This window comes from Scophthalmus maximus, chromosome 7 (assembly GCF_022379125.1).
Source record: "Scophthalmus maximus strain ysfricsl-2021 chromosome 7, ASM2237912v1, whole genome shotgun sequence".
NCBI lineage: Eukaryota > Metazoa > Chordata > Actinopteri > Pleuronectiformes > Scophthalmidae > Scophthalmus > Scophthalmus maximus.
This window is the reverse complement of record NC_061521.1, coordinates 15,330,001-15,352,645: the sequence shown is the minus strand read 5'-3', so window position 1 is coordinate 15,352,645 and position 22,645 is coordinate 15,330,001. Positions and strand designations below refer to the sequence as shown.

The 22,645-nt window shown below is 38.1% G+C and overlaps 1 long non-coding RNA gene across 5 annotated transcripts in view; it reads left to right on the top strand.

Annotated features, from left to right (window-relative positions):
* LOC118314939 overlaps positions 1-22,645 on the top strand; it is a 105,932-nt gene that overhangs the window by 68,674 nt on the left and 14,613 nt on the right. For 3 of the 5 annotated variants that reach the window (XR_004794764.2, XR_007031004.1, XR_007031005.1), the window contains 4 exons: positions 17,135-17,170; positions 19,339-19,443; positions 20,054-20,152; positions 21,186-21,405. The exons of 1 other annotated variant lie outside the window; for it this stretch is intronic. This is a non-coding gene — a long non-coding RNA (uncharacterized LOC118314939). Of the gene's footprint in view, positions 1-17,134; positions 17,171-19,338; positions 19,444-20,053; positions 20,153-21,185; positions 21,406-22,645 lie in introns of those variants that run through there. One more of the 5 variants, XR_007031006.1, reaches the window with a different exon arrangement.

Below are 22,645 nucleotides of genomic sequence, written 5' to 3'. Positions count from 1 at the left end.
CTTTACCCGTCTTTCACTCTGCAGCTGTTTAGACATTTTAAGTGTGAGCTGTAATTTATTCCTAAGTTCTTAATGTGTTTATTAGTTGCATTACTTCATCATCTACTACTGTTCTAACATACAGAAAAACTATCTATACTTTTGGAAAATCCATATTCTTCTCACAATTTCTCAATAGCTGATATCTAACTGAGAACATAAGCACACAACAAACCTCCCAGCTACGGTCAAACTGGCCGGAAGAGAACAGGCTCTACTGAGGAACCGTAGATCTCAAAGTCAGTCACTTCAACCTATCTAAGTCTATTAGCAATGGGGAGATGTATTTTGTTAATGATCTTTGTAATATCATTAGTTGAGGTTGATCATTGGATTCACTGACTTTGCCCCAATTTCTTTTTTAATATTGTCAATCAATCAGAAAGCAGTCCCACTTTTCGATCCGTTCTTTCGTCAACACAAATTCATGACAACTATTTTCGAAACTGATTTTAGAGGGCAAGGAATATCTTCAAAATTTGGATAAAACTTTGCGTAGATAATATTCATTATGCAACACATTCATGAGGAGACATGCTAGCTTAAAAGCAATGCTAAAATATACAAATTTAAGCTCTTTAATTCAATTTAACCAACATTTGTAGTATTTATTTTGACATATTTTCATAGCAATGTAGGAAATATCAGTCAATATTAATCATAGTTAACAAACGCAATCAATGGCTATTGACAGTGATAACTCGGAAGTGTTTATAATTTCAACCATGTTTGCTCATCGGCCAGCAGAGAGAGGAAATTGTTTGTAGCCGCTGTGCAAGGCAAAACTGAGGCAATTTCATCACACTTGTGTTTTCTTAGTCGGACAGAAAAATCTAAACTTTTTAGTTTAACAAAAGAGTTTTCCAAAAATGGCTGACAGGTGTGAAGAAACATGGAGATCTTTTTCCTTTTTTACATCACTCTCACAAAAGATATAATGTATTTTTTTATACTATGTGAAAATAAAAGTAGATCATCAGAACAGAGATTTAAAGTTGTCTGGGGCACAATTGGATATTCTGCAGTAGTTTCACAGTGCACTGCAAACAACAGGGCCAGTCAGTTAGTCGGTTATATTCAAGAACAGTGCAAAATCAGCTTCAGCAGGAAATTATGGCAAACGTGTCGGAGTCAAGCTTCAGCTTAACACTCATAACCAGAAACATTGTCACAGCGTCTTCATTGCTCTGTTCACATATATTCATCATGAATGGTGACAAATTGTCAAGCTCTGATTTATTTACATCACACAAAGATTAATCAACTCATTCTCACAAAATAACAATCATCCAACAGAATGAATAAGAAACAAAAGGTATCTTGGTTTACCTAAAGCCGGTTACTCCACAGTAACGACCAGTGCCTTGTTTTTTTTCACAAAAATACTTTCTATTTAGTTCCCAACTTATGAACAAACTTGTTTCCTGCTGCCACAACTCATTTTATGATTTCATATAATATTTCCTTGAATTAATTGCACACACACTGAATTCTAACCAGTCCTCTATTCTAGTGATGTATTGTCTTTCCCATCCCCCTGTCTTTGTGTCTGGGGAAAGTCACGTGGCTGTTGGGAAACAAATAATTTCTCTGGCTATATTCAGAGCATGTCTGAGAAGAGCGCAGCAGCTTGTCTTGGGAGTCAAGAACTAGGTACAATGTCTTCCTGCGATGGGATAGCCAACACAAATGGGCTGGCGCACCTATCCAATTAACACCCTGCCTGCCAATCCCTGTCAGGTCACACGCAAAATCCCATGGCGTGCTCTACCTGTCTCTGCCGCTCTCAACACATGCCCAGCTCCAATATAGAATTAACGCCACTTTTCACCTGGTCACGCTGACAGGCCATAGATTAGACTTGTGCAGCGTGGAGATATGCTAGGAACTCCAAATGAGGGCACCTGGGGTTAAGATTTCAAATGCAGTGGGGCTATTGTTTTGCCACTCCTTTAATATTAATTAAACTCTGAGGTGAAAATGTTCTTCACCAAACTACTGTTTAATTCCTCCACAAGTGAGCACCTGATAAGAGATTTTATTTAATGACCACCTGGATGTTGCATCTTATCACACCAGTTAAGACCTTAATAAGACCAATAAGCTACTGGGGCTAAGTGGTTCTTTTGTAATGTACAAGAGACATATGCATTTTCATACAGCACCTCAAAGGCAAAGAATTTTTTTTTTGCCTGTGCCCCAATCCCTAAGCAAAACATAATGCAAATGATTAGTAGCCCTGCAAAAGAAAGACATTTTATTCTGTAAAATTATTCTGTTTCAACTATTTTTTCTTGTAGATCTTAACAGAAAATAACAGCTGATTTCTGCACGTATGATTATATCTCTATATGTATTTGCGTTGGCCTGAATAGTCCAGTAGTGCAAAGTTCTAAAGAATGGATTCAAAAAGTAAAAAGAAGTTTTGTTTTTTTTAATAAGCTACGTATTTGCAAATGCAGCTTTTTGATATTATACCCTGAAGATCAAGGATTTTAGCCTGTTTGATAGTTAACAGATTAAGCTGCAAACAGCAGCTATAGGCGGAATAAAACTTTACAATGGATGTGTTAACAAATATTTGTCTACTTAGATAGATACTTACTTGCAACATCGTTAGCTCGTTTGAGTCGTGTTTCCATTTTGGTCTCCACCAACTCAGAAATATCTGGGTCATTGAAGATGTCGACGGATGACAGAGTTCGTCATATTAGTTGGAGGACTTGTTGCTGAAAAATACATCAATTAGACTATAGGCTTATTTGAGAAGGAGCGATATCTCTCATTACATCTGATCTCAGAACAGCGTTCTGTCTCAAAAATGTCTGATGTTGCCTGTTTGCATTTGTCTTTTGCTCTCTGGGTCTGGGGCTTGTCAATTGGAGGGCAGAGCAGCTTGTTTTGGAGTTTTGCCCATTGAGGATCAAACCTGGGATCTCTCACTAGTAGGCCAACTGACTTTAGTTAGCTAAAGACCTGTGTGCTTTCAAGCTGACTCCACTTGCACTGTTCACAGATCAGGTATCTTGCGCACATTATTATACACAGTGTGGAAACTGTACTCATTAGAAAATGTAAGATCCGAAAAAAATATTGTGTTACACAGGTAGTGCAGATAGTACAGTGTGTAAGTTGTGTGGTTAGCGAGCAGCCGACAAAGGGCAAGAGTGTGTGTGCGATGGTGAGGCTGGTGACTGGAGCAGAGAGTTAGAAGTTAGAAGTGTAGCTGTGAGCTAGCAGTGAAATGTATGTACAGTTCAGGCTGTTGGTCAGTAAATAAATACTACAGCTGCTCTCATGTGCCCCGGCAGCACCCACGGCTCTCTCATATTGTAGTCCACTATCAACAACTGCTGTCAAATATAACTATGACAACAGCCTTATACTGGTCTGCCTCACGTCTGTGAGATACCCCTGTCTGTACCACTGCTCTCAGATGCCCCTCACATCTCGTTTCCAGCTGGCCCCATTAATCAAATTACACTTGAGAATGTAATTTTGTTCTTTCGTTTTAAATGTCAACATAAACAGAACAAATACAAACTCTGCTTTTTGAATCATAAAAAAGCAGATTAACAATACGCTCAAAGATAAAGCTGATTGTGTTTAAGTGTAATTGATGTTCATTGGTTGGAAGGTTAAAAAATTGAAAATTTTGAAAGTTCTGATCAAATTGCAGTATTGAAGTTGTATTAAAACTGCACAGAAAATCTGTACCATCAGTTATCAGCCATCTCAATAAGCACAAATCTAACACTACAGTAGATACAAAACACAAAGACTGCAGAAGCTACTGTGACTATTGTGCTTTTGCTTGGGCAGTTGCTCTCCACAAACTCCACTATTTGAAGATATAGAAAGGTATAGAAATGTGATTGTTCTGTCTGTCTGTGTTATTTACGCCAGATTTTCGCTATCAAATGTGCCAAAACGGCAAATAGCCCAAATGTGGCCATGTGGACACAATTTTTTTAGCCTGCTAGCGGCATGGCTCTAGGGATGCCGATGTTGGGCTGTTGGTTGGTCAGTCGATCCACTGCTTTGGTCCAGAATGAAATATCATGACAGCTATTTGATGGATTGCCATGAAATTTTCTATAGACATTCATGTTCCACAGAGGACCAGAATCCTAATGAGTTTGGTGATACCCAGACTTCGCATGTAGCGCCATCATCAGGTCAAAATAATAATGAGTTCACTACTTTGCTATGTCAAGTATAAATTACTAATGACGTTCCCATCAGCCTCACTTGTACCATGTGTTTAGTGCTAAAGTAGTCAAAGTTAGCAAACCCAAACCTTGTTGTTTTAACAAATGTATAGTTTAACAGAGATTTTCTCTCAATTTTCATAGAATACAATGATAATGAAATTGAAGTATGGTTAAAGTGCAGTACCTGAAGCCTCATGGTTAATGTTAGATAAGCGTTCACCATTCATCATCCTTCACACCATCGGCCTTTATCAGTTTTTCATTTTCTAACATCAGAACAGTAAGGGTCCCATACAAAAGCGCGAAAATACTTTTAATTGACAGTATCATTCCAGCAGATTACCAAAAAAAAACATTTAGACGTCAAGTCATCAGTGTGCAGTTACACAATTCTTAATGTGATATACCTGTATGCACCGCACCCAACATAATGTTAATTTTACATACAAGCTGATAACTTGGGAGGTTACGTTCCTTACAGTGATTCCTTCAGCAATTCCAGTAAACACACCTGCTCATATTTACAGATGTGAAGCTGGTGAGGGATGATGTCTTTGCATCAACAAAATGTTTCAAGAAGTTTCCGTGACTTAAAGATTGCAAAATAAACTAAATCACTGTCTTGAGCAACAATTGGTATGTAAGTGCACTTAGCTAACATAATGTAATTACATAGTAAATGTGGTATAGTGTACCATTAAATATAATTCTATTAATGCTTCCCAAATGAATGAGTATTTAGTATTTTAATGCACTACCATCTTTTGTACATACGTACTAACTACCCAAAAGAGAAGCAGGTGTTTGCGAGTGTTCATAGTGATTACTGTTGTATCAGTTACTTCTTTTAAACAAAGGTCCTGTTATATTGTCACCAGGTGTCTTATAATGCTGGCTTTGCTTGTTTACGCCAAACAAAACTGTCATATTACTGTGGCTGTGTCAGATTGTAGTTAGAATGCCAGTGATCTGGAATCAGAGGCGTGACGTGTAGCACAAAAACATCAGCGCCTATCCCTTTTACACCGATGTTGATCCGGCACTGTGCCTATCTCCGCTGCCAGATAATTGCCAGAACAACAATTCTGTGGTCGTACCTTTTACACAGAACAGTGAGGCAGAATAAAGGTGTAACTTTCCAGTCTCAAACAGGCTGTGAAAGATGAGCTAGTGTAGGACAATAATGTCCGAAGATACTGGACGATTGCACAAAAAAGACCTTAGTTTAGGCTTAATATATGAAATTGTGAACAAATCCTCATTCCTGATCAGTAATGGAGTCTGCATAGTAGTATATAGTATAAAATAGTATAAAAGTTCTATAAATTCATGATTTGGCTTCAACAACAAAATTGTCTTTTATTCTTTTGGGATTTTCAAACTGTTGTTGTCAATATTCATTTAAAAACAGCTACTGGAAAACTAGGTAAAATGAGTTATCCCCACCCCCAAACCCAACCCCCTTAAAAAAGCCTCAGGTGGTCTGCTGTGCAGATAGTAGTAGAATTTGATACATGGCTCCCTGAATGCACATGTAAAAATTCAATAATGGCTTTTCTCTCTGTCAACTTTGGCGAGGGAAATATCATTAGGCCAGGTTTGCCCGAGATAAATTTTGCTATCCTGGGATGTTACAAACCATTAACATCAAGCAAAGACGTATCACTTTGCAGGACTGAGTATTGTATGTGAAAGGCTACACTCACCTCAGTGGATCCCAGTGGATATTAAGCTAACGGTTCTGGATTCCAGTGGGCATCTTAGCAAAGACATCCTCTTTATTACACTGTAAGTCAATGGCACAAATATGATCTGGGTAATTTGAAGGTTTTTAGAGGACTCGTCCCAGCAGCTTTGTTGGAAAGGGGGTGTAGCTTGTAACTCGCAGATTCTTCACACTGTATTGTGTACACTGAAAGGTTTGTGGTTTGTTTGCACTTCATGGGTGTCTAATTGATTAAGATTAAAGGAGAACGGTTTGTCTGGTTGTTGAAGAAAATTCCTGGCTGATTGGTATTTGCCTTGCCCCTCGTTTTTTGAAGTGCAAGTAGCCGATCTAACTACACATCTAACATGAGGCAACATGGGCCACATGCTGGTCTGCATGCTGGTTCACATGACACGACAGCTGAATAAAGCCATCACTTACTTATTAAACAACTGGGCTTGTGGCGCTGCAGTCTGTTCCACAGAGATTCCACTTTGTGGTAATAGTTTGAAAATCCATTTTTATATGTGAATTGTTTAATATTCATCCATACATCATTTGTATACAAGGGGAATTCAATGATTGTGATATGATATGATAATAAAATATAACTAGGTGATTCATCAAACTTAAATGGCATTACTGTTTTGTATATATATATTAAAAATTAAAAGTAATTCTGTTTCTTCATAACAGTGCTCTGTGATGTAATTATAATTGAATGAGCGTAAAATCCAAGAAACTGCTTCTTATTTTAATTAAACCATAAATTTGAAAGGTGGAAATGAAGTGGGTTGAATAACAAAGGAAATATTATGTCAAAGTCACAGAAGTGGTTTTATATTTTGCTGGAAGCTAAAGCTAAACTACAAAGTACAAGCACCGAATTCTTTTCTACTTCAGTTGCTTTGATAGTGGACCACCATGTTATAAATAATGTATTTAAGGGTTTACAATGCACAGAAAGAGAGCTGCTTTCAGAAGAATGAAAGTTCCTTGACAAGTGCATGAAAAAAATGAATGTTAACTCTTTGCAGCCCAGACCCAATCAGAGTTTTAAAAGACTTCATATATTTTCTTTTGTATTGTCCAGGTTAAGAGAGTGTTTGGTTTCCTTTTTACAGTTCGTGGTAGCTTATTTTTTCTGCCAAAAGGTGTTTGAGGCCTACTGGGACCACTTAAAAGTTTATGCAGAGCGCTAGCCAAGTTGGACAAAAAAGCCTTGAAGTATACACACACTGGCCCCTTTCTCAGAACCTCTCAGCTCTGGCTAGGGGGAGTGTTGTTGGTTTATGAGAGGGAAAATAGCCCCAGCCTTCTGCAAAAGTGAAATGGGATTAAGGCCTTTGTTCGGCCCACAATGGTGAGGGGAATTAGCAATAGTTGTAGGCACTTAGAAGAGCTCTCACACAGAAGCTTATCCCAGATTTTGCACAATAATCATTTGAATATCAACAGTGTTTTGCAACTACAGCGCTAATGTATAAACCCTCTCTCTTTTAGATATCGAAATCCCCAAAAGGATTTTTTTTTACCAATGGCTACATCACAAATATTCATGCTTTTTGTGAAGAATCATATTTTTGAGTATAATTGCGCTTCAGGTAGCAGATAACTGCATTTCAGCTTAAACTGGTGAGGATAAGTTTGGGACAGATGTTTTAAACATGTATATTCAATGGGATGTAAATTTCCTATATTTGTTTGCCGATTAAAAATATAATTAAATCTTTTTTTAGCTAATTTTAAGCATTAATGCCTTTTTTGGCAACATTTCAGATTCAAATTTAATCTAAGGAAGAAGACCGTCATGCAAATCTTTTAGTGAACTCTGTTTGTTGACCTTATTGCGGACCTTCTATTCAAAATAAACAGCTCTTGAATTAGATTAAATGTGGGGTTCTATGACAAAACTTCTCTACATACATTCACACTACTTTTAGTTTTATATTTAAAAAGTGGTTTTCTTTTTGGGCCATATTAGTATAGAAACCAAGGATCTCATACTCATACTTTGACTGCAGCATTAGACTCGTCTGGGATCAGACAGATCCACTGACGAGCATAACTCTCACATAGGAAGAATGAATCTGAGCTTCTGCCTCAGTTGAGTCTCACAAGACTGCCCTCAAGTAGTCTGATGGCCTCAGCATTTTTGCCCACACAGTGAAAACGTATTGTCCAAATCACAAAACATTGAGTGAGATCAGCAGACTTGTCAAGAGGCCCTGGCTTGAATATGAATGATGAGAGAAGAGCAGGGTGGTCCGAGCGCTGTTTTGGTGTTAGGCAGGTGAAAATAAGCTCAACTGTCCCCGCCAGCTGCCCATCGCTGGATCAGAAATAGGAGAGCAGAGTTTCCCAAATTAAAAAAGAGAGGGGGAGAAAAAAAAACTGTTAGGCACTTTCATGTAAATTAACTGCAGTGACACACAGGAGTCATCTGGTGTATTTGTCAAAATAGATATTTTTAATTTAAAAAAAAGTAATATATACATATTTCTAAACATTTAAACATTGTCTTCCTCAACTTTCAGATAAGCTCTCACACTTAAACTGAAAAAAGAAGTGCTGAATGTAGTTTTTCAAAGTGAAGTCATTTTCTGTCAAAATGAAGAAATTAAGACGTAACACCTCCCCTTCCTTTCCTGTCCTGAACACATGCACGCACGCTAGTTCAATTCACTCGAGTGTCTGCATAGCTTCTGTATTCAACTGGATACAATGATGCACAAGATGAATAAAGTTATCTCTGCTGCTGAATGGGATGTTGCTGGTGGGAGGGAACAGGGAGGTTCCTCATGCGCCTGAGCTTGAAAAGAGCTCAGCTTTGAGGGCCAGTGCAGCAAGGGTCAGGGCCCAGCTGCTTTTAGGGGTGAAAGGGACACCAGCGGGCTGGACTGGCTCAAGAAAACCTAACAAAACCAATCGTGTCAAATAAAGACATCCGAGATCGGACGTTGACAGATCCCTTCCCCGAAGTTGCTGAACACACTTCACACATTCAAACTCTGGTTTGTATCATGTGTCACAGTCAGAGTCCAATTTAACCTGTTAAGAGTCTAATTTATAAAAATGTATTTAAGTTTTTTGTTTTTTTTAAATTTCGTTTTGTTTTGTTTGTTTTCCTTTTCTCTTTTTGTTGCTTTTGGGGTGTGAATCAACATTTCTACACAGGTAGGATATATTTTTCTAATTGTTTCATGGTTTTCATGGTCAAACCTAAAAGTGATATGTATTGTCATAACAAGGAAACCTCAAAACCAACTTACTTCTTTGTATGACTTGTTCTTGCTCTCAGATTTGGCACATTACTATCAGATGGATATGCTTTTCATATATTGGACTTGTGTGTGTGTGTATATATATATATATATATATATATATATATATATACACATAAGTGGTGTGTTGATAGGTTTATTTTACTTTGGAATTGCTCTGTTGATGGTGCTTCTATTTGACTGTCATTTGCGGGTAAAAAAAGGAGCCATTAGGTCTTTCCTGTCTCTGAGTTTAGAGATTTTGTAGAGTGCAGAAATTCACTGAGTTTGAGTTTGCGGGGGGTAAGTAGGATAATAATCAGGCCACATTATAAGGAATTGATGGTTCATTTTCCCTGTCAGCAGTAGCAGAGCTTTGCCCAAAGATGTGCCGACCTGTGCAGATGGGGTTCAAAGCCAATTTCCATGTTAAAAACTCCCCACGCATCAGAAATCCTTCTGACTGCCCCTCGCTGATCAGAGTGTGTGACAAGCCTGTCTTTTAGAACAGGTCTGCTCATGTAAGTAGATGGAAGTGTACAACTGTACAACAAACGGTCTGCCCAGTTTTGAGTGTAGTGATAATGTTGTTTTCATGCATACCCAGAGGCAATGACATAAAGACAAAAGACGCCTCTGGAGTGTGCTGTCAAAATGGAAAATATGGCCCATTATATGTGTCATACACAAACTGTAGAAAGTAGCGCTTTTCGTGTTTGTAGTTCTAGTCTTGCTTTCATCAAATGTGTGTCAAGTGTCGTTGCAAAGCTTTAATTCTTGCCAGCAAATCAGTTTAGCCATTTATCATCATCTCACATTTAAATAAATTTTCCTTCAGGCTGCTTTTTTATTTATTTTTAATTTTTGCCTATGTGCCGAGTTTAGAGACAGGAAATCTGCGAAAAGAATAAAGAGATCACTAGTGTGGTGGAAATTTGTTTGATGAGTTACGGATTGAACCAATTTTTTTTTAAAAAGAAAGAAAGAAATAAAAGGGGAAGGGGGGCGGGGAATAAATCTGCCAAGTATTATCCTTAGTATCCTGAGGACCGCAGTGTTTACGTCACTCTTTATCTGGCTGTCGTCTCCTGCCTGAATGTGTTTGCACGCACACACATTCTGCAAGATGGGATAATTTCACTTGGAAGTTCTGCACATAATTACCAGTTCCCAATATTGGCTTTTTAAAGATGTATTTATTTTAAGTCATATGTCTTAATTGCAATCACATATTCCTCAAGAAGAGAGGCATCTGGAGAACAGACTCATTTTTAGACGTCGTTCTTTGTTCACCATTATCACATCATGACTCTGTGCTATAAGCTGCTAGCCTGCTCCACTGTGCAGGATGTATTATATCATTTGAAATGCCTGCTAGCCGCGGAGAATTAAGTATGGTGAAGACACAATCTCGGTGGGGTCCGTGTGGCCAACAATAGATAGAGGCATGATGACTTATTAAACACAGCCAACCTGCAGCAAGGCTTTTTTCTCATTACCTTTTCAATTCCTAGCCCATAAAGCCTTTGGGTCTGGTGACAAAACTCTTGCCATGTAATTCTCTCTCAGGCTGCTTTCATCAGCCGCTTTCGTGGAGAAATATGAAGCAGATTTTATCGTACTCTATAAATTCACAAAAGGCCCTCAAGTTGCCCCCATGGAAGACATACCTCGTCTCAGTGATGTGCCACCACTATTACTGATCCCAAGCATTTGATAACAGCACTTCTCCTTTTTAATGATTTGACAGGCGTCACACATGGGCCCTATAGACACAGCATTTTTAATACACTTTTCTTTGCTTGTTTACACCAAGCTTCTCCGATGAAGCGACATATCTATCATCTCTTTCTCTCTTAATAAGTGATATATATTAAAACCCTACAGCAGCTTCCTAATCATATCAATTGTGCACTGCAGCCACTCACAAAGAGGTTTTTAATTCTATTGCTTCAAATATGTTTATTTTTATAGAGACTAATTTTTTAAATCTTATGAACACGTATAAATCCAAAATGCTCCAAAGGTCTTTGTTCTTGCAGAAACTGTGTCATTACACAAACGACAGCAATTCTCAGCCGTCAAAGTCACTTGTAAATAACAAAATGTCATATTACACAAATAACAAATTAGTTATTTGGGAACCAGAGTAAAATAAGTAATAATAAGACAGTTACTGTCACAAGTCGTTAGATTGAATGTGTTTGAATTTGCTTCTGTTTTACCCAGTTGTACTCACTTCCCTCTCATCTGATCCTCTCATGTGGTTTCTGGCACATTTGCAGTATCCTGGCATACAGCAGGGATTGTTTCCTTTGAAATGTTTTGACTATGGTGTCATTTATAAAAACTTTCATCATGCATGGCTACCTAATCAACTGAAATTCAGCTTCCTTAGCCTCAAGCTTAGGTGTAACTTAGACCAGCTTTCATCAGCACAGGGCTTCTGAAAATAGAAATCCTGCTATGATGAAATTTTCAGTTTGAAATGCATATTCAGCTTTCCCACTGCGCTGTATAACTGTATGTGAGAGCGCTTTAGACAGATGATTGTAAACAAAACATACACATTTTGTACATGTAATTATCATTATGATGGTGAGTGGAGCTGTTTTTGGTTTTTAATATTTCTGTATATCAACATTAATGATTCATGTGTCAGTCTTTGCAGTTTACAAAGTCTAGTTTTGATCAGAGCACCTTGGTCTACTGTAATATGCCTCCTCAGTACTAATTAGATTTCATACATTATAATGTTTGATGATGCCTCAAGGTTTGGTCCCTTCCATCAAAACCCTTTTTTTGCAAACATTCCCTCCTGTTAACTCTTTCCAGGCCTGGGTTACATAATTATTTCAAATATTCTGTCTTCACCTCCGTGGGGAAAATATTATCTGCAATAATCATTGTCATCATCATGATTCTCTCCGTGGTCTGTTGGCTGCAAATAAGTAATTTAGTTGTAAAGCAGCTTCATTTATTTTGCCTATTCATTTTTCTTCCTATCATATATCTAAATACAAATCTTCATTTTATAACTGACAGCTTATTACCTCTGAGCACATGCTGATAAATTTAATTCCAATGAGTTAGCTTCCATTTTCGGATCCCATTATCCACTAATGTGGCAGCAGCGCATGGGAGGAGAAAACTTACAGGAAGAGAAAATAAAATAGCTATGTCTTTATACATAAATATAAATGTTATTAAATGTGTATCATCATTATTATAATTTTATTATTATTATTATTATTATTATTATTGTGTGGAGCATTTCGATTTAATATGTATCTTTACATTTTTCTGAAAAATAACGCAATCAATTCTTACTTTTTTGTATCTACATAAAATATAATGTACATAAAATGTAATCCAAAGTGTCGAAAATATTCCAAAAATTTTGAACTCAAAATTGAGTTGTGATTGTTTTAATACTTAGAATTTCCTTTTTTTTTACTGAGTTAAAAAAATAAACTTGCTGCAGTGCAGTTTTTGTGAGTGCAAAGTGTGAAGTGAGACTTTTGATTATTGTTTTTAATTACTATTCTTTTTTTAGTTTATTTCAAGTTCATTCATAAACATATACCTTCTGAGAGAAAAGCATTGTGCCACAGTTGGACCTATTTGAGGTAAGTAAGTAAGTAAACAATTATTATTAGGTTTGATGTTGGCCTGAGTAGCACTCAATTTACAATGTGGCTAATTAGCCCATTAAGGATGAAAGTGTTCTCAACAGGTATGAGAGGATACTGCTGTTTTTGGAGTCTCAGTTCTCAGCATTGAATGCAGCATGAATAACGGTGCTCCTTCTCAATCGCTTCAAAGGCCAAACCTCTACATCCCAGAGAGCCGAGTTAAATAAAGGTTTACTTGCAATTGATGAAAAAAAATTCAGACAGATATATATTTTATAATATGACAGATTTAACAACAACAAGATATCATGGATAGCCCGGACATATTTAATAAATAATTGATCCATTCTCCCCAATTTTTTTGCAGCATGAAAATTTAATCTTTAAAATGCCAGTTGTATGATTTTTCTATATTTCCTATGCATTTTTTAAATTAAATTTAGTCAAAGTAAATATCAGCGTGCATCGGTCTTATAGTAATTACTCCGTAGTGTAAATAGGGATTGTCTGTTGCAAAGAAAGGGAGGGGAAAGAAAGAGAGACTGTGAGGCTCTGCAACCCCAGCGTTTCCTTTGAAGGTCTTTCCACTGAAACGCACTGAAAGCCTCGCGCATGGATTATTTCCACATTATTTGCTGCTGGATTCCAAAAGTTCTTGTTAACTAGCAACAACAAATCTTTTACACTGACGACTTGTTTCACTGTTTGTTTTGTAGCCAGGAAACCATTTTTTTCCCAATCTCAGTTTACAAAACAAATTGAAAATAAAAGGAACATTTTTTTTTGTAAGTCTTAAATGATCATGTTGGAAATGAACTTACAAAAATTATCTCCCGTGTTGTGGCAACATTGTGAGATGCTATTTTTTGTAAGTGTGAGGAGGGCAGATCTTTCAGTGAGACTTTTTATTCTCTACAGTCACGAAATAAACAAACTCAGGTAAAATATTTAAAGCAGATTGTATTTGTACGCATGGTGTAAAGGAAAAATGATTTCTAAAAGGGGGGGCTGAAGAAAATGGGCAAAATGGCATTTAAAAACAGTCACTGTGCACAACAAAAATATGACAATAAGTAAATAAAATGATATGAAGTGTGTTGAATGAATTTATCTATTTGTAAAACCTGCTTGTCTGCAGAAGTTTCCGAATGTTATCAGTAGTTTCAGCTCAAGAATAGCTTGAGGTGTTTTGAGTGTAAATCCGTCTAAAGCTGCCAGCACTGACATACACAGCATATGCTAAATACAGATAAGAGTATTTTTAATAGATCTGCAAAAAGTCTCCCCACATAGCTCAATGGATGTGCTTTGAATGTAGTTGATAAGTTGGCTTAAGCCGAATGCTGTATCCCGATGCAACATTGTGCTACTGGGTGAGTCCATCACAAACTAGCCTTCCAGTAAAGACTTCTTCCAGGGGAGGGATTATAGAAAAGCCTTCGAGATCAGCTTCATGTCTTACTAGAGTCTCTGATTATAAAAAATGCTATGTTACAGGGAAAAAAAAAGTATTGCGAAGGATCATATGAAAAAAAAAAATATCTTTCAGCCATTTATTTACCTACAATGTCAACATAAAAGGGATGCATGGTGTGTGTGTGTGTGTGGAGGGGGGGGGCATTTGGATATTTACAAAAAAAAATCTTTAAAAACACATTTTATTCTCTTTAATACAAAAATCTGCTCGTTTTGATAGTTTTGGTTACGTCGTTCTTTTTCTTACCTAGATTTACTGAGCATCAAAATTAAATTTTCTCAGAAAAGAAACTCTCTTTTTGCAGCGTGAAACCGTGAAGTGAATAATTTATATATATTTGAAGAAGAATCCAGCAGAAATAAGTTCCTGTTATTATACTCCCAAAGTCGCCCTGTGGTCAGACTTCTGTGCATTAATTTATGTCTGCGCTCCAAGTCGGGCGAACTCAGGTCGTGAACTTTGCCTCTTATTATTTTACAAGAGTGGAGGGAATTCTGCTTCTTCCAGTTCCCTTTACAATTATTTGTCTCTTCAAAGTCGGATACAAATTCCAAGAGAAAGTTGTGAAATGTTCCAGATAGTTAGATGGTGCAGTAGGTGCTGCCAGTCTTTGTTTCTCTTCAGCTCTCCTCGGGTCATCTGATTATGTGGCTTGAGAAATGAGAGGGGCAGATAAGCCTCTTTTATGCTTCCAAGCCACTTAAAGAGCTGAAGCACCAGCTTCTGTTGCTACTGAAGAAAACAAGTCATTTGTGTATGACAAAATGGTGTCTCTCTCTAAAATGAGTTTCTTCTAGTTACAGCTTGACTCCTTAAAAATGTTTCAGTGGAAAGTGGCATTTGCTTTCACTCCAGTTTTGTGGATTGAAAATGTAAAAAAAAATAAGGGCAGCGATATTTGTTAATACTAAATAAACTCCCATATTGTGCTTCATTTAATTTGTATTCATTCCTTATTTTTTGTGAAACTGCTTTCACAGTAAGGAAATAATAATTTTTTACCCCTTCGTTTATTATTCTGGAATTAATTAACCAACAGAGTAAATGTTTGCAAAATTATGATTTGCTTGACTTTTGGTGCATGTCAAATAAAAAGTAGAATCTAAGATTGTATTTTATTCAGTAATATGGAAATGTCCTCAGTTCCTGCTATATGTCATGAGGGCATCTCTTCCCTGCCTTCTTAATAAGGTAGTACTGCAGGCCTCTACTGTAATATATTTCACCAATAAAGCAATCCCAAAGCCAGCCTGGCCTTTTGACCACCACTGAGAACGTGGAAAGCAGCAGGCCGCCTCTGCTAACTAGGCTTACTCTCTAATATTAGATACCTGTCCCCTGGCTTTTCAGAGGGGGGCTTAGCAGTTGATATTTTCATCTGGTCCTGCCAAGATGCGACACCCCCGCTTTAATCTTGTGTTTGACGTTAAGCGCTCTGTTCATGAAAAGTCTCGGTGAACTCCAACCTTGGTATGGTGCTGTCATACAAAAATGATGTGGGGGGGGGGTGAAACTGGCTGGTCTATCCTTGACCTCTCCCATTGGCCTGCCAAAGTCTTTCTCTGCCCTTCTTAATCAGGTGGGACCCTTCCCTTTTAGAGAGGAAGATGGTATGTTCTCTGCATCCAGCTGCGTCTTTTATACTAACTGGCACAGATGTCCGCGGATAAAGACGTAGCAGGGACATTTTTGATGGAAGAAAGTGATGCTGCTGTTTGCTTTTTACTGGTGAAAAATAGGTGAAAAAAGAAAAGAAAATCATCAAAAGGCCGTTAATAAAAATGGATTATTGATCATTCATCACTATCAAGAAATAAATTCAGCAAAAATAATCCACACGTCTCTTTGATACCTTAACTGTCCATCGATGATCATTCATTAACAAGGATATCTGAATCCAACATTGTATTGTTTGATTTTTTTTAAAATGTGTTGATATGCAAGATCGCTGGTCTGAATTTTAAAGCAAATTCCCTTCACGGACGAGAGGCAATTACTTTTTTCACCATTTCAATTTGGCTGGAGAACATCAGTACACATCTGCAGGTATTAAACAGGTTTGGGAATATCAGAATGAATGCACAGGCAGAGTAGGAGACGACTAATGAATCTCTCATGATGGCTAACTACCCCCTCATTCAGCTGCAGGTATTGTGCGCTGCGCCTCCATGTTAGCATTTATTGTGTTGTTGAGGACAAACAAGCCACTTCTCCGCCATCGTTAAGATGAGTTTGCCTGCTGATTGATGTGTGGACTCAATTACTCCCCATGGCATCCATGTCAGTCTATTACCACACCGCCTGGTAATGATAGGCTGTTCTCCACAAGATTATAGAGCTCTGCCACAAAGCAACAAAGACTTGCTTCCCTGTGTCTGACCTGGTCTGCTATAATTGAGAATAGTTTCATTTTTTACTCCGTAGGTAAACAGAAAAAATAAAACACACTGTTGATGGAAGGATGTCTTTATTATATTCAAAATGGTAGGGTTTTTTTTGTCATGTAATGTGATGAATTATTAATGTTTGAATAAAAATGACTATTTTATTGTGGGAGCCTGAAAAAAAACACATATTTGCAGAGTTTTGCATAAACTTGATACATTTTGCAGACCTTTAATACCTTTTATACACATACATATACATATTTCAACAGACACTAGAACATTAAAACATGTTTCTGATCAGAGTTTAAGGCACTTACCAATGCAAAACGTATCGAAACAACAGGTGTTCACTCCTTGAAATGCCCCTCTGTGTAACTGTCCTTTTCTTTTTGTTATGTGAACACACCACAGCTCATCTTGCTGCCAAGCTGACTACCATCCAAAGGAGTAAGTGCCAACAGCACTGCGACTCATTTAGTTTGTGGCCCGCAGATGTACACGCAGCCCTGATCCTGATTACACGTGATCAAAGATGAGTTCCTCAACAATTTTCGTTGCGTTTTTGAGCTTGAATAAAATCTACATCTGAAATGATTAATTGAAAAGACTTTGGAGTTGTGTAACGGCTTTAATACAACAACTGCCATTTTCTTCAGCTTGACCTCAATCATCTGAGTAGGACTACAGTATTTGCAATAGCCTACAGTGATGTTGGATTATTAGAAAATATGCTGCACATCAAGTGATTTTCTGCCCCAGGTAATATTACTCTGTATAGTTTGAGTTGGAGAAAGATGACATGATGGAACTTCAGTCAGTGGCTAATGAGACTGGTTAGGGATTCAAATTTATGGAAATTTTATTAATTACAGACACCTATCTTTCATCTGTACCATTTGGTGGGATGAGGTAATTAAAACCAACAATGACGGTCCCAGCAGTGCAAAAAGCAACACGGATCAAAGAAAGTGGAGCAGTCAGGAGGAACTCCCGTCTAAACTGCACTGGGCCTGGCCGTGGGCAGCGGGGCCTCATTAGAGTCGGACTGCGTTGATCATCAATTAACCTGCTTTGTTTTGCTTCTGATTTGAAACTTGCATAACACCAGTTTTTTTCCCTCTGCTGCCTCGTGTCAAGGAGGGGGAACCTTTGATTGGTTGATTGGACAGGACAACTGACCTCGAGGAATTAACTGGCCTTAGAGCATGATAGTTGAAAGAATATTATTTTGAATTTTCGTGTCCTTGGTCTGCTGTTGATTCTGTTCATCTCAATGGCTTTGTAAAACATCTGTAAATAGGAGAGGGGAAACTAAAGTTCTTTGTTTTTTAAATTGTCAGTTGTCAGAATTGGTTTAATTTTGTCTAATGTAATGTTAAACATTTTTCTTGAATTAGCTTTTTGGTCCAACAAAGTTACTGCCATTTTACTTTCTTTTGCGATGATTTCCCCATAGCTGTTTTCAGATATGCACTGAGGTCAGGACATTTTCCTGAACCTTTATGGAGAGGTTGTATGTGAGAGTGCAAATGTTGCTTCTGGCATTTTTCCCGTAGCTTTCTTCTGCCAGACCCCCTTGAAAAATTGCAGGAAAATTGCAGAAAAATTCACAGCTAGCGAGCAGGCGTGTCCATGTCCTGCGTCCTGCATGCTCCCACCAGATGCCACCAGACGTGTTCCCATTGGTGTGAACACGTCTGACTTGGACAATCTCTTCAAACATGAAATGCAGCTGTACCCAATTTTCCGGACATTTCCCGGAGTTCATGTCTGAAAACAGCTTTTGTGACATTTTTTTTCCTGCATCAACTCATGAAAACCTTCCATATGTAAAAATATGTAAAAACAGAGCAAATATATATTTAGAAATGAAAAGTTTTCTGATCTGAGCTCTGACACACATCACATGGAAGTTCAAAAAGGGTTTGAACGATGCTCAAAGCAATCAATGATCAATACATTTAGGTTGTCTGAATCAAACTCTGAAGTGAGGATTAACACTTTATGCGGAAAAATAGATCATAGAATCTCTCAACTGACAAGAGAAGCACCAGGAGACGTTGCTGTGTGGACAACAAACGGATGGCCAGTCTTAACTTTTATTATGAGCAGCCGAGGTCATATTTAGAATGAGAGATTAGCTGCTCATCACAATATTGGTGGATTATCAGCTACCTGCAATGAAAGCAACCCCTGGTTGCCGGTCGATAAGAGTTTGACTGCATTTGGAATTAATTTTCCCTCAGCTTAGAGAGCCAGACTCCTATCGTGTTATTGATTACAGTGTTAATCTATAACCAAGCTTGTCCTTTCCCCGTGGGATGAGCAGGAAAATATAAAACCATCAGCGTGAAGGACTCTTCGCTCTGACTGGAGTGATTAGGGTTCATTATTTAAGAATACATCCCCCGACCGTTGTTTCGCTCATCAGTTCATTTCGTATTGATCAGTGCACGTTTCTGTTTATGTTCATATTTACAGTTTTATACCAACATATATTCGGCTCTTGTGTTCCTTTGGTCTTGATTGTGTTTATACATGACGATTGATTGATTTCCCGCACAGCGGGAACACTTCACGCCTCAGCTGCTTTTTCTGTTTGTCTTTTCCAACAGAGGGGGCCTCCACTGCGGAGGAAATTTAGCCCTGACCTCTGACCTTTAGGTTCAGCGTTTGTCTCCAGTCCAGTGACCACAAACAACTCCTGGATTGCTGTAAATGTCAGTGCAGCGGTATCTCCGCCCTCTCCCCTGTGAACCACAGGGCCGCACTCAACCTGCACTAACGGGACACTTTCATGAGAGCTCCATTATCAGTTATGCTGTATTTGATATCTCAGATTTACCTCTGATCATGAATCTATGAACTGAGCAACTATCATCAAACAAACGGCAACAAGTGTCTGCATTTTTTACACTTTAAAAAAAAATCTTTCCTTTAAACTTTCTTTAAACATTAAGCACCTGAATTATTTAAATCATTGACACTTTATTTTTGAAATCTAAGATATTAGGTAAGAGGGCTTTAAAATGAAAAGTGCCCAAAGAGAGTACATGATGAGCTGCTGGATGGAGGTGACCCATTTAGCACAAAGCAGCTGGTACCATCTATCATGAAGCTCAGTTATAATAGATTGCGATTCATGTTCTGAAGACATTGGTTGTAATGCATCCCATTTTCAAGCACTTTGGCTCGCCCTTCCCCCCACCCATAAACACGCACGCTCCCTTTCTCTCCTCTCCGGGCCTCCCGAGGTTGGTGTCTCTGCGTTAGGACTCCATTGTTGCCTACTGCTGGATAATGCCCTTATTAATTGTACCTCTTTGTAAGGTGTCAGCTGTAGCCTCAGATTGAGATGGATGGATCTCTGGAGTCTGCTCCCTGGCCCTCTGCAGACGCTCTATCTCTGCACAGCACACAGATGCAACAGTGAGTGCTGACACACTATGAGTAAACGGCGAGATAAAAACAGGCATTTGTTTTATTATTATTATTCCACCAAGAAAAAAGAAACATGCTTTCCAAACCATAAAGCCTGTTTCTGTCATTGCTAAGGTGAGCGTGCATGTGATGTGTTTTAATTATCTGAATATCTGCGCGTATGATCCATAGCGGCGATGATATATCCTCTTTTTTTTATTGATTATTTTAGTGTGTTGCAGAAATACTGGTTAATTAGGTGGATTGAAGCCTCCGTGAGATCAGCAGCATTAACATCAAATCCTTTCCCTCTCATTATAGGAAACAGAGTCAATTTAATTAATGCATATTAATCCCCACTGATGCTCATTTTAGCTTTTAAAAAAGCATGGGCACTGTCAATGTCACATTCACCCATTAAAAAAAGAAAATTAGGTTTGATTGTAGATTTGAAATTATGATGTGGATATGACAGCATTCTTCATAATCCTTAGATTTTGAAATTGGATTTAAGGTGAGGGGATTGCCTATAGACATAGTTAGTTTAGTTTAAAATTGTTAGTTTAAAATTCTCAGTGATATTATGGTTTGCAGATTAAGATTGTCTTTGATTGGGAACAGGTATTTTTTCAAAATAATACCATTTAAAACATTCACCTTAATTGGAAGTTTAACAAGTCACCAATACATGTATTATAAGAAAAGCAAAACTAACACACCACTGTTAAAATCCTATGATAATTATCACAGTATTAATTTTGCCGCCATCTGCAGTTTCTATTCCACTGAAAGTGACCAGCTCAGGTCCCTGCTGTTATCGCTCTTGACATGACTTCACTTATTGCTGCTTAACTGACTCAAACATAATTATAATGATGTTCTTAAACCGCTGCGGACAACATTTGTAATAATTACTGTACAGCAAACCAGTTAAAAGCAACATCGTCCCAGTGAGGATCTCACTGGAGCTGTTGGGATGTTTGTGATTACAGTAAGATACAAAAGAAATAATCAAATTTCTCACTTTTATGTTTTCTCACAGAAGTCTAGTGATGCCTCTTTAGGTCTAAATAGACTTAATGCAAATGAACATCTTCCTTTCATGCTGCTGCTGCTGCTGTCGCCTTAGTGCTCTTGAGCAAGGCGCCTCCTGCCAACGCAACAAGCCGTATGTTATCCAACTCCTGAACATTTGTCCTTCATTAGAAATTCCAGTTGATAAAATAAATTGAGAAAATTGATTTAATTTCTTTTCTATTTCTATTGTGTACTTATGTCTTAAAAATTAAAAGAAAAGAAAAAGAAAAAATCTCAAATGTCCTCTTTGGAATGAACACATTCCCTATAACATGCCGTCATTCTTTCAACGCTCTTGTGCGCAGTTCTTCTCAGAATCAACATGATAACAGACAGGAGACTGGAGCAGAGAGGGAAGGATAGAAAAAAAAAGAGAAAAAAGCACAGACCAGAAAATGGAGATCCATTCCCTTCAGATCCCATTTAGAGAGGCCCTGCACATTTTTAAAGTGTCAATTGTTTTTGTCTCTTGAAGTGTAGATGGAATGTTTGAATTCCAGTATTAACTGTAGAGCCTGCTGAGTTAAATTATGGTCCCTGGGCTGTGGGGTTGGAGTAATCAATAAGAATACACGAGGCAGTGTGTAATGTGTCTGCTCCTAGCAGCAGGGACACTGTCCCCCTTACCCTGTCCCCCAGCAGGTTAGATAAATATGATACTGAAACAGGGCACACTGGATTATATGATATCAATGTAGAATCAGGGAAGTGCTATTACACTCCCCTTGCCCACTGTGAGTACTATTGACAAGGTTGGCTTTGAACATGGTTGTGCATTGCTCTCTCTCTCTCTCTCTCTCTCTCTCTCTCTCTCGCTCTCTCTCTCTCTCTCTCTCTCTCTCTCTCTCTCTCTCTCTCTCTCTCTGTGTTGTCCTGTCTCTCGCTCTTTCCCTCTGCACAAGAGCCGCAGGACAAAAGAGATCTATATTTCACTTATCTCGTGATTAAAAATGGCAATTTTTATGCCTGTGCCTTGAAGTCTTGTTGAATGCACGCACAAGTCAATCTGCGCATGCTAGATGCTGTGATCAAAATGTGTAAATTCCCAGATGCTTTCTTTTGCATAAGGAGCCAATAACATAATGTGCAATCAATATACAATTGATTTGGGTTTTTTTAACGCTGTGCAACATGATGCTCATAACATTTCTCCGCAGACAATTAGATCTTTTTTCTTTTTTTCTTTTCTTGACCCTGTCAAATGTCCTGCCAATTAACCGGTGTGCCCGTGTTGTTGTTTGGCTACTTACTAGTTGCTCGTACAGTAACCTCATATCACTGATCTACTCAGACTATTGATTAACCCCTCCCTCCCTCTGCGGTGAAAGGATCAAACCTGGCATGTCTAAAAGGCCATTATCAGCGTCCACTTCAGATAACCTGCTACAACCTGATACAGCCCCCCTTACAGGTCGCAACCTCCCT